Consider the following 10,000-nt stretch of genomic DNA (forward strand, 5'->3'; position numbering starts at 1 on the left):
CAAGGAGGCACACCTGTTAATTAAAATGCATTCCAGGTGACTACCTCATGAAGCTGGTTGAGAGAATGCCAAGAGTGTGCAAAGCTGTCATCAAGGCAAAGGGTGGCTATTTGAAGAATCTCAAATATAAAACATATTTTGATTGTTTTTTGTTTACGACATGATTCCATATGTGTTATTTCATTGTAGAATAGTAGTGAAGACATCAAAACAATGTAAAAAATAGTATAAACAAAGAAAAACCCTTGAGTAGGTGTTCTAAAACCTTTGACCGGTAGTGTATGTTCTCTGGAGCATACTGTAGAATAAAGACAAGATCACAACATGCAAGAATAGACCATTTAAAGAGATTCGGATTGGAGAACAGTGATTTACACATCGTGATGCTTCAAACATGATTTGTCGTTGCTGTATCACAGTCCTTTCCATTGACATTCATGTGATCTGCCTAACAGATTTGGACAATGTTTATTATTTTATTTTTATTTTTAAATCTCTGCTTCCTTATTAGCCATGCAAGCAGAGTTGTCAGGGGTCAGCTTTGCACAGTGAACTATTTAGATGCCTGAATTACTATGGACTGGACGAACATGCACAGGTAAATAACATTTTATTTGTCTCATGCACCGAATTCAACAGGTGTAGACCTTATCGTGAAATGCTTACTTACAAGCCCTAAACTCAAATTTTTTTTAACTGCATTGTTGGTTAAGAAAATATTTACTAAATAAAATAAATGTAAAAAATGATTTAAAAAAAACATTCATAAAAAAGAAATACAATTAAAAGAAAAAATAATATAAAAAAAATAGCCTACTTGTTTAAGATGAATAGATCATGACTGGTCGTGATCATGCCAAATTAAAAGATAATTTAACGTTATGTGCGTGCACACATGAGGTCCTGTGAAAAAAATAGAGACCCCCAAATGTCACTGTATAATTAACGCCCTTCATCATGTCGTTGTTCACCCTTTTAATTAACCAGCACTCCTACTGTGATTGGCCCAAGCCGGGAGAGACTCCACTCTGACCCCTTCATAGGCTTCATAGCAGGAAGGTGATGGAAGAGAGGCTAACTGCCTGTATAGACCACCATTGACTTCAGAGCATCATGTTCTGATTAACTCCAGGGGTGCATGATTCCATTTTGGTGGATACCTTTTGCCTAAGCTCCAACACAGTGTCTAATTTATTTTTAATTACGCAGAGGGGAAAGGAAAGATGGGAAACTTTCTCTCTCTCTTTTGATTAACCGCTGTGGGAACACAAACCCAAAAGGAATGAAGAGAAACCTTTTTAAAGTGAAAAGTTAATTTTCCTTAGCTGGTTGGAAAATGTTAATTACTCAAATCTACCAGTTTTGGGGGTCATTAGTGTACTTCAGAAAGTTCTGCTCTTTGCCAAACTTTGCTCTAAAATGAAGCCTCACTAGATGGATGTCTGAGGGTGTCCTGAGAGAGAGGTTGGCATACTGCTGCTACAAAGAGACCCACATTTACACAGTAACTCAAATCCAAATTATAACGCCATCAAAGGAGACATTACTTCAACCCACATAGATGGTTTCCCATTCTCCCATGATGTGTACAGTGTGTTGTTAATGAAGTGTGCTGCTGGCTGAGGTCCTGGGAGCACTCTGGTCCAAAGGGCTTTGAAAGAAACTATTCAGAACATGGCTGAACTGGCACCAAGTCAAACGACGCCTGCTCCTTTCATCACAACATCTGGGGTGCCGCAAAAACATTCTGGAAGGATCCAGTCTGCAGAGACCCAATCAGCTCCCAACACATCCGTCTCCATCCCCCCTCCTCCTCCTCAAACCCCATCCTGCCATCCTTCCCCCGTTCTCTGCAGGACACAAACCTCTCATTCATACTGGTATGGTCAGTTCTGTTCCTTGGTGCCAAGGAAACTGTTGTTGTACCACCCCTACCATCAACACACAAAGGATGGTATTAAGATGTCTGTGTATAAACCCTCACCACATACAATGCTGTAAGTCAATGTGGCGGGTGAGCCCTGAGCTGCCTGCCCTCTGCCATCCATGCTTCAGATAACAAGATGAGTATGTAGGCATCCATTAAAAGTCTGGTTCCACTAGTGGTTCCCTCATATAAGTCAATTGGAGCTATTAATATACAGTGCATTTGGAAAGTATTTAGACCCGTTGACTTTTTCCACATTTTGTTAGGTTACAGCCTTATTCTAAAATGGATTAAATAAATAAAAAAATCCTCATCAATCTACACACAATTCCCCATAATGACAGAGCGAAAACAGGTTTTTAGACATTTTAGCAAATATATAAAAAATAACAAATAGAAATACCTTATTTACATAAGTATTCAGACCCTTTGCTATGAGACTCAAAATTGAGCTCAGGTGCATCCTGTTTCCATTGATAATCACATTTTTGGACTTTTACCCCTTTTTCATGATATCCAATTGGTAGTCACAGTCCCATCGATGCAACTTCCCAACGGACACGGCAGAGGCAAAGGTAAAGGTCGAGAGCCATCTGTCCTCTGAAACACGACCCTGCCAACCCACACTGCTTCTTGACATACTGCTCACTTAACCTGGAAGCCAGCCACACCAATGTGTCGGAGGAAACACCGTCCAGCTGGCGACCGAAGACAGTGTGCAGGCGTCCGGCCCACCACAAGGAGTTGCTAGAGTACGATCGGACAAGAAAATCCCTGCCGTCCAAACCCTCCCATAAACCGGGCGACACTGGGCCAATTTTGCACCGCCTCATGGGTCTCACGGTCAATGCCGGCTGTGACACAGCCCGGGATCGAACCCGGGTCTGTAGTGACGTCTCAAGCACTGCAATGCAGTGTCTCAGACTGCTGTGCCACTTGGGAGGCTCCCGTTGACCATCCTTGAGATGTTTCTACAACTTGATTGGAGTCCACCTGTGGTAAATTCAATGAAGGTCCCGCAGTTGACAGTGCATGCCAACGCAAAAACCAAGCCATGAGGTCGAAGGAATTATCCGTTGAGCTCCGAGACAGGATTGTGTAGAGGCACAGATCGGGGGAACGGTACCAAAAAATGTCTGCAGCATTGAAGGTCGCCAAGAACACAGAGGCCCACATAAATGGAAGAAGTTTGGAACGACCAAGACTCTTCCTAGAGCTGGCCACCCGGCCAATCTGAGCAATCTGGGGAGAAGGGCTTGGTCAGGGAGGTGACCAAGAACCCGATGGTCACTCTGATAGAGCTCCAGAGTTCCTCTGTAGAGACGGGAGAAACTTTCAGAAGGACAACCATTTCTTCAGCACTCTACCAGTAAGGCCTTTATGGTAGAGTGGCCAGACGGAATCCACTCCTCAGTAAAAGGCACATGACAGCCCGCTTGGGAGTTTTCCAAAAGGTACCTAAAGGACTCTCAGACCATGAGAAACAAGATTCTCTGGTCTGATGAAACCAAGATTGAGAACTCTTTGGCCTGAAAGCCAAGCGTCATGTCTGGAGGAAACCTGGCACCATCCCTACGGTGAAGAATGTTGGTGGCAGCATCATGCTGTGGGGAGATTTTGCAGTGACAGGGACTGGGAGACTAGTCAGGATCGAGGGAAAGATGACTGGAGCAAAGTACAGAGAGATCCTTGATGAAAACCTCCTCCAGAGCGTTCAGGATCTCAGACTGGGGCAAAGGTTCACCTTCCAACAGGACAACGACCCTAAGCACATAGCCAAGACAACGCAGGAGTGGCTTCCAGACAAGTCTCTCAATGTCCTTGAGTGGCCCAGACTTGAACCTGATCATTATGGGGTATTGTGTGTAGATTTATGAGGGGGGAAAAAAACTACTCATCAATTTTAGAATAAGGCTGTAACCTAAAAAAAATCTGGGAAAAGTCAAGGGGTTTGAATACTTTCCGAATGCACTATACCTACTACTGTACATACCATTTTCCTTCCAATTGATATTCTGTCTATACACACCACATATTTATATTCTGGATTCTGACACAGGCTCACTCTAATGTATCTGCTCTGGATTGTTTATTAGACTTGTTCTGTTATTTCTTGATTTCTTGTTTTGATGTGTTATTATTTATGTATTAGTATTGCATTTGTGAGACATTTTACTGCCCTGTTGGAGCTAGAAACATAAGCTTTTCACCGCACCTGTAATAACTCCTGCAAATCTGTGTACACGAACAACAAACTTTGATTTCATTTTGATTCGATTCTGCCGTACCAAGGTCTGTAGACTTACTTCAAATTCCAATAAATGGAACCTCCATGAACATTTCAACCATTAGGCCAGCTGGTGGAGCTATGGAGCCAGTCTGTCTACCCCAGATATGAACCCTTCACTGCCTGACCCTATTCGTACCTTGGCCCTGCTGGGAGATGCTACAGCACAGTTGCAGACACTCCCAATCTGCTTGTTTGGATCCGTTTCAACATCACCCATGGGGAAGTTCTGATTCTACAACAGCAGCGTTTAGTCTGCTTGATTTGTTTCCTTAACTTCCAATAAATACAATCAGTACAGACGCATTCTTACAAATCCCAAAGTTTGCAATGATGTTAGTAGCAGTGCAAGGTCTCTCTTGTCAACACAATCACAAACTGTACGCACGCACGCACGCACGCACACACGCACACACACGCACACACACACACGCACACACACACACACACACACACACACACAACCTCCATTAAGCAGATCTCCAGCTCTGAGACGGACTGTGTGTGTGTGTGTGTGTGTGTTTTAAAGCCCTGAACACCCTCACAGACCCTCACAGAGCCCTCACAGAGTCCGTTTCAGAGCTGGAGCTGCTTTATGGAGGTGGTTGTGTGTGTGTGATATATAATATATACACAGTGTACAGTTGGTGTTTGGTGGATGTCTGTGGCAGTGTGAGACGCCACGGGTAAGCACTTATAAGTAGCGAGGGAGAGAGGCAAAGAATGAGACAGAGCAGACACAGCTGGCACGGCAAGGTTCAAACCTATTCTCTATCCGTAGGAGGAGAGCAGCGCTGTGAGACGAAACAAAATGATCCACCCTCACACAAACAAACACCATGACAAATATGACTGGCATAGACAGTACCATCACATTCAGTTACTTTTGACATTTCCTTTGGATTCTAGAATGTAAATCATTTGGAGCCAAGTCCTTAGAAAATGACACATTACAGTAAATAAGGCCCCTGACATTGTGTTTCTGTGTAAATGTGGATGTTTTGAGGCCATTACATTATTTCAAGGATGGATGGGCACTGGATATCCAGGACAAACAACAATGATGATGCCCCTCCAGGCACTCTATTGTTATTGGGATTTTGATGAAGATTCAAAAGCTTACTTCAAGGCTGACAAACTGCAATAATATAATCCTGGGTTTCAGTATAGCCCAAATACAAGCATAACTGTCTTGGCAAGCATGGCTTGTTTGAGGTTTTCATTGTTCATTCAGCATGATCATTTTGTTGTTGTTGCTGAAGTCCTCCACAAAAGATGATAAGATACATCTCCATTTAACTTGGAGTGAATAAGAATGTTTTACAGACAGTTTTCTAAATAGAAAAGGGAAATCTCTGATTTTTCTTAATGGATAATATAGAGACTGACTGTAACCCAAATGTATATTGCATGAAGTAAGAGAGAAAATTCACATTGAATCCCTTCAGAGGTATTAGCACTCATGAGAGGATGTTCTGTTTTTGGTTGCTATGACACGGAGGATGAATATGATATGGAGGTGTCTCTCATCAGATAAATAGAAAAGTATGAAAGCCGTTTGAGTATTCTTCATTATATATTTTGCGTGCATGACATCTGACTGAGCCTACCGCCGCCTTCTCTGAAGTGCAAATTAGTTTATAATTAGATTGCAAGATACAGGGGGAACCATTACTGTCTACTGAGACCAAACTGTAAGGCAACAAAACTGAAAGTCCACAAAGATTCAATTTTTCCCAACACACACAATTTTACAAATGTCAGTTTTGAAAAAGCAAGATAAACAACCTCAGACAATATCTAATGGGTTTCACCTATTGGAGCTCTATTAGAGAAAATGCTAACCCATTAATTTAATGATGGTGCATGATCGTACATAATCGTTAAATGTTAATTCGCTATTATGGAATTGATCTTTAATTACTGCACTTAGTTTTAATTAGTACCTGTACATTGGGAACCATAATGCATTTGGACAGATAATTAGGGTAGGGCATTTACTTTATCTTTTCCATCCTATATGGCTATACAGATTTAGCACTCACTCTATCCCTCTCCATACACATACACTCTCTTTCTCTTTCTCTCAAGCATTCCAAATGCAACATAACAAACTCCTCCAAAATGCATTGGCATTCTGAAAGCATAACACTCCTGTAATATATCCCCCCTCCTCCACTACCTTTCCCAGAGCCCCTTGCAGTGTCACGCAGCTAAGACGTGCCAGGCCCATCACAAGCCGTGATGTATTGTGGCATGCCATACAAATGGCCCGATCAACCGACATCCCCCTCACCAACGTAGCTTCATGTACAGCTTTGTGTACGTACTTTCCATAAGCCGTGGGTGTTGCAGTGCAGCTTGGATTTCATCTAGATAACATAGCAGCATTGTTTTCTAATTGGCCCGCATGTTTCAGAAGGCTGGAGCATGACTGTCAAAATAAAGTGAATATTTTAACTACTGTTTACTTCTTATTGTATCACCAAGTTGAGGTTGCCCGATATTCTCCTTGGCTCCTGGGATAATTCAAAGGGTGAAGAAGTCCCTTCCACCTTTTGGACACCACACAACAGAGGCAAGTCTGTATTCACAGCTGAGCTAACAATTGTGTCTTTGTTGATACTCCACCCTGGTATCGTCCATCATTTCTTTCCTGTCATCTATTTTATGCACTGCTATATTACAATGACCAAAAATATAAACACAACATGTGAAGTGTAAATAGGTCTGTCACAGCACCTCAAACATGAGCCCAACATCAACCTGGACAACTGTAAGCCAACGTATCATAGCTTCTTGAGATGTGTATAAATGGCGCAGGTCAATGAGTGCAGACATTCGAGAGTTGACAGCAGAGCTCTTTGTGAGGCAGAATAAGCAGTCATTGAGCAGCAATCCACAGAGAAAACTCCTTAAATCTAATGTTCTCGACGCTGTTTAGATCCCAAATAAATACACTGAACAATAATATAAAAACAACATGTAAAGTGTTGGTTCCATGTTTCATAAGATGAAATAAAATATCCCAGAAATGTTCCATACGCACTAAAAGCTTATTTCTTTTAAATGTTGTGCACACATTTCTTTACATCCCTTCTAGTGAGCATTTCTCCTTTACCGAGACAATCCATCAAACCTGACAGGTGTGGCATATGAAGAAGCTGTTCAAATAGCATGATCATTACACTAGTTGGTGCACCTTGTGCTGGGGACAATAAAAGGCCACTCTAAAATGTGCAGTTTTACATTTTAGTCATTTAGCAGACACTCTTATCCAGAGGGACTTACAGTAGTTAATGCATACATTTCATGCATTTTTTTTTGTACTGGCCCCCCGTGGGAATCGAACCCACAACCCTGGCGTTGCACACACCATGCTGGCGTTGCAAACACCATGCTCTACCAACTGAGCCACACAACACAATGCCATAGATGTCTCATGTTTTTAGGGAGCATGCAATTGGCATGCTGACTGCAAAAAAGTCCACCAGAGCTGCTGCAAAAGAAATGAATGTTAATTTCTCTACGATAAGCCACCTCCAATGTTGTTTTAGAGAATTTGGCAGTACATCCAATTAGCCTCACAACTGCAGACCATGTGTAACCATGCATGCCTAGGACCCCCACATCCGGCTTCTTCACCTGCAAGATGTTCTGAGACCAGCCACCCGGACAGTTAATGAAACTGTGGGTTTGTACAACCAAAGAATTTCTGCACAAACGGTCATCCTCACCAGGGTCTTGACCTGACTGCAGTTTGGCGTCGTAACCAACGTCAGTGGGAAAATGCTCACCTTTGATGGCTACTGGCACGGTGGAGAAGTGTGCTCTTCCCGGATGAATCCCGGTTTCAACTTTACTGGGCAGATGGCAGACAACATGTATGACGTCGTGTGGGCGAGTGGTTTTCTGATGTCAAGATTGTTCACAAAGTGCCCCATGGTGGCGGTGGGGTTATGGTATGGGCAGGCATAAGCTACGGACAAATAACACAATTGCATTTTATTGATGCCAATTTGAATGCAGAGATACTGTGATGAGATCCTGAAGCCCATTGTTGTCATTAATCTGCCGTCATCACCTCATGTTTCTGCATGATCATGCATGGCCCATGTCACAAGGATCTGTGCACAATTCCTGGAAGCTGAAAGTGTCCCAGTTCTTCCATGGCCTGCATACTCACCAGACATGTCTCAAATTGTTCCCGCCAATATCCAGCAACTTCACACAGCCATTGAAGATGAATGGGACAGCATGCAAAAGGCCACAATCAACAGCCTGATCAAATTAATGTGATGGAGACGTGTCATGCTGCATGAGGCAAATGGTGGTCACTCCACATACAGACTGGTTTTCTGATCAAAGCCCCTACCTTAAGGTATCTGTGACCAGATGCATATCTGTATTCCCAGTCATGTGAAATCCATAGATTAGGGCCTAATGAATTTATTTCAACTGACTGATTTCCTTATAAGGAACTGTAACTCAGTAAAAATGTTTGAAATTGTTGCATGTCGCGTTTATATTCATGTTGTGTAATTTTTTGACATTCTGTAAAGAAGATTGTTTATTGTTTGAGGTAATGATTCCGTTAAATGACATTGACAAAAATAGACTGTTCACAATATACGTACAAACAATTTGATTCAAGACTTAGTTACAGTAGGGTTAAGGCATAAATAAATCCAATATACATTTGGTTTTGTGGCCTAAAACCTCATAATGCATGAAATCAAATAACCCAGTGATGTGTTAATTTCCTCTCTGAAAGGAGTGTGCCTGTGTGTGTGATTGTCTTTCATGTGGGCTCCCCGCAGCGCTGAGGAGAAAAATAACTGCATTCTGAGGACTAGAGGGGACACAGACACAATTATGTGCCAATCTGGAAGAGACGTGAGGATTATTGTTCCGAGGTGAGATAAGCAGGACTTGTTCCCTCACCATCCAGGTGAATATGGCAGCACTGAGCAGAATAATGATAAGGCTTTTATTAATAGATACATTAACAGCCAGTGGGAGACACCTTGCTGTGTTAATGAACTAATGAGGGTTTATTTTTTTGGGTTCCCCTCACACTAAGCAACACACATTTGTATCATACTGTTGTACTTCCAAGGTCGTCAAACATCCATCTCACAGATGCACTCCTTAGTACTATGAAAGAAAAAAAAACATGTAACCTAGCGTAGCGTTGGTATTAAATTAGCAGAATAGCTAGTACAGTGGCAATGACTTGGGTTGAAATTAAATATGCTTCCTATACCTACAACCAGGAAGCTGTTGTTGTATAAATCAAGAAAGCCAAACCAACAGTGCAGTCTTCAAGTGATGAAAAAATGACCACCTTACTCAAAGTGGGGACAAAACAACACACCTATAAAATATTTTCCCCCTCCTCGTTAACCGCATTAAATATCTGATGATTTATCCCCAGCCAGCGCTACCAGATCAAAATGCTCTCCCATCCAGCAAGCCCACAGGCATAGACAGACATTATCAATGCAAGAAAACACAACCTCCTGACAGGTTTACTGGTTCCCAACCAGGGCAGATTTACTGAGGCTATATACCAGGCCGTTTCTCATTCTCATGACCCGTGCCCATTGTAACTGTTTCTCTCCCGCTCTCACACCACTCCAAAAATATTATCCCTAGCCTACATGAGTGAGTGAAAAACTACCTGCACCCCATCCCCAAAAACTACTGCAGGCAAGATGGAGTCCAGAGTGCAGGCAAATGAAAATCCTTACGTTTTGGAATATTACCTCTGCCACTTTTCTAGT

This window comes from Salmo trutta, chromosome 27 (genome assembly GCF_901001165.1).
Source record: "Salmo trutta chromosome 27, fSalTru1.1, whole genome shotgun sequence".
Classification (NCBI taxonomy): Eukaryota; Metazoa; Chordata; class Actinopteri; order Salmoniformes; family Salmonidae; genus Salmo; species Salmo trutta.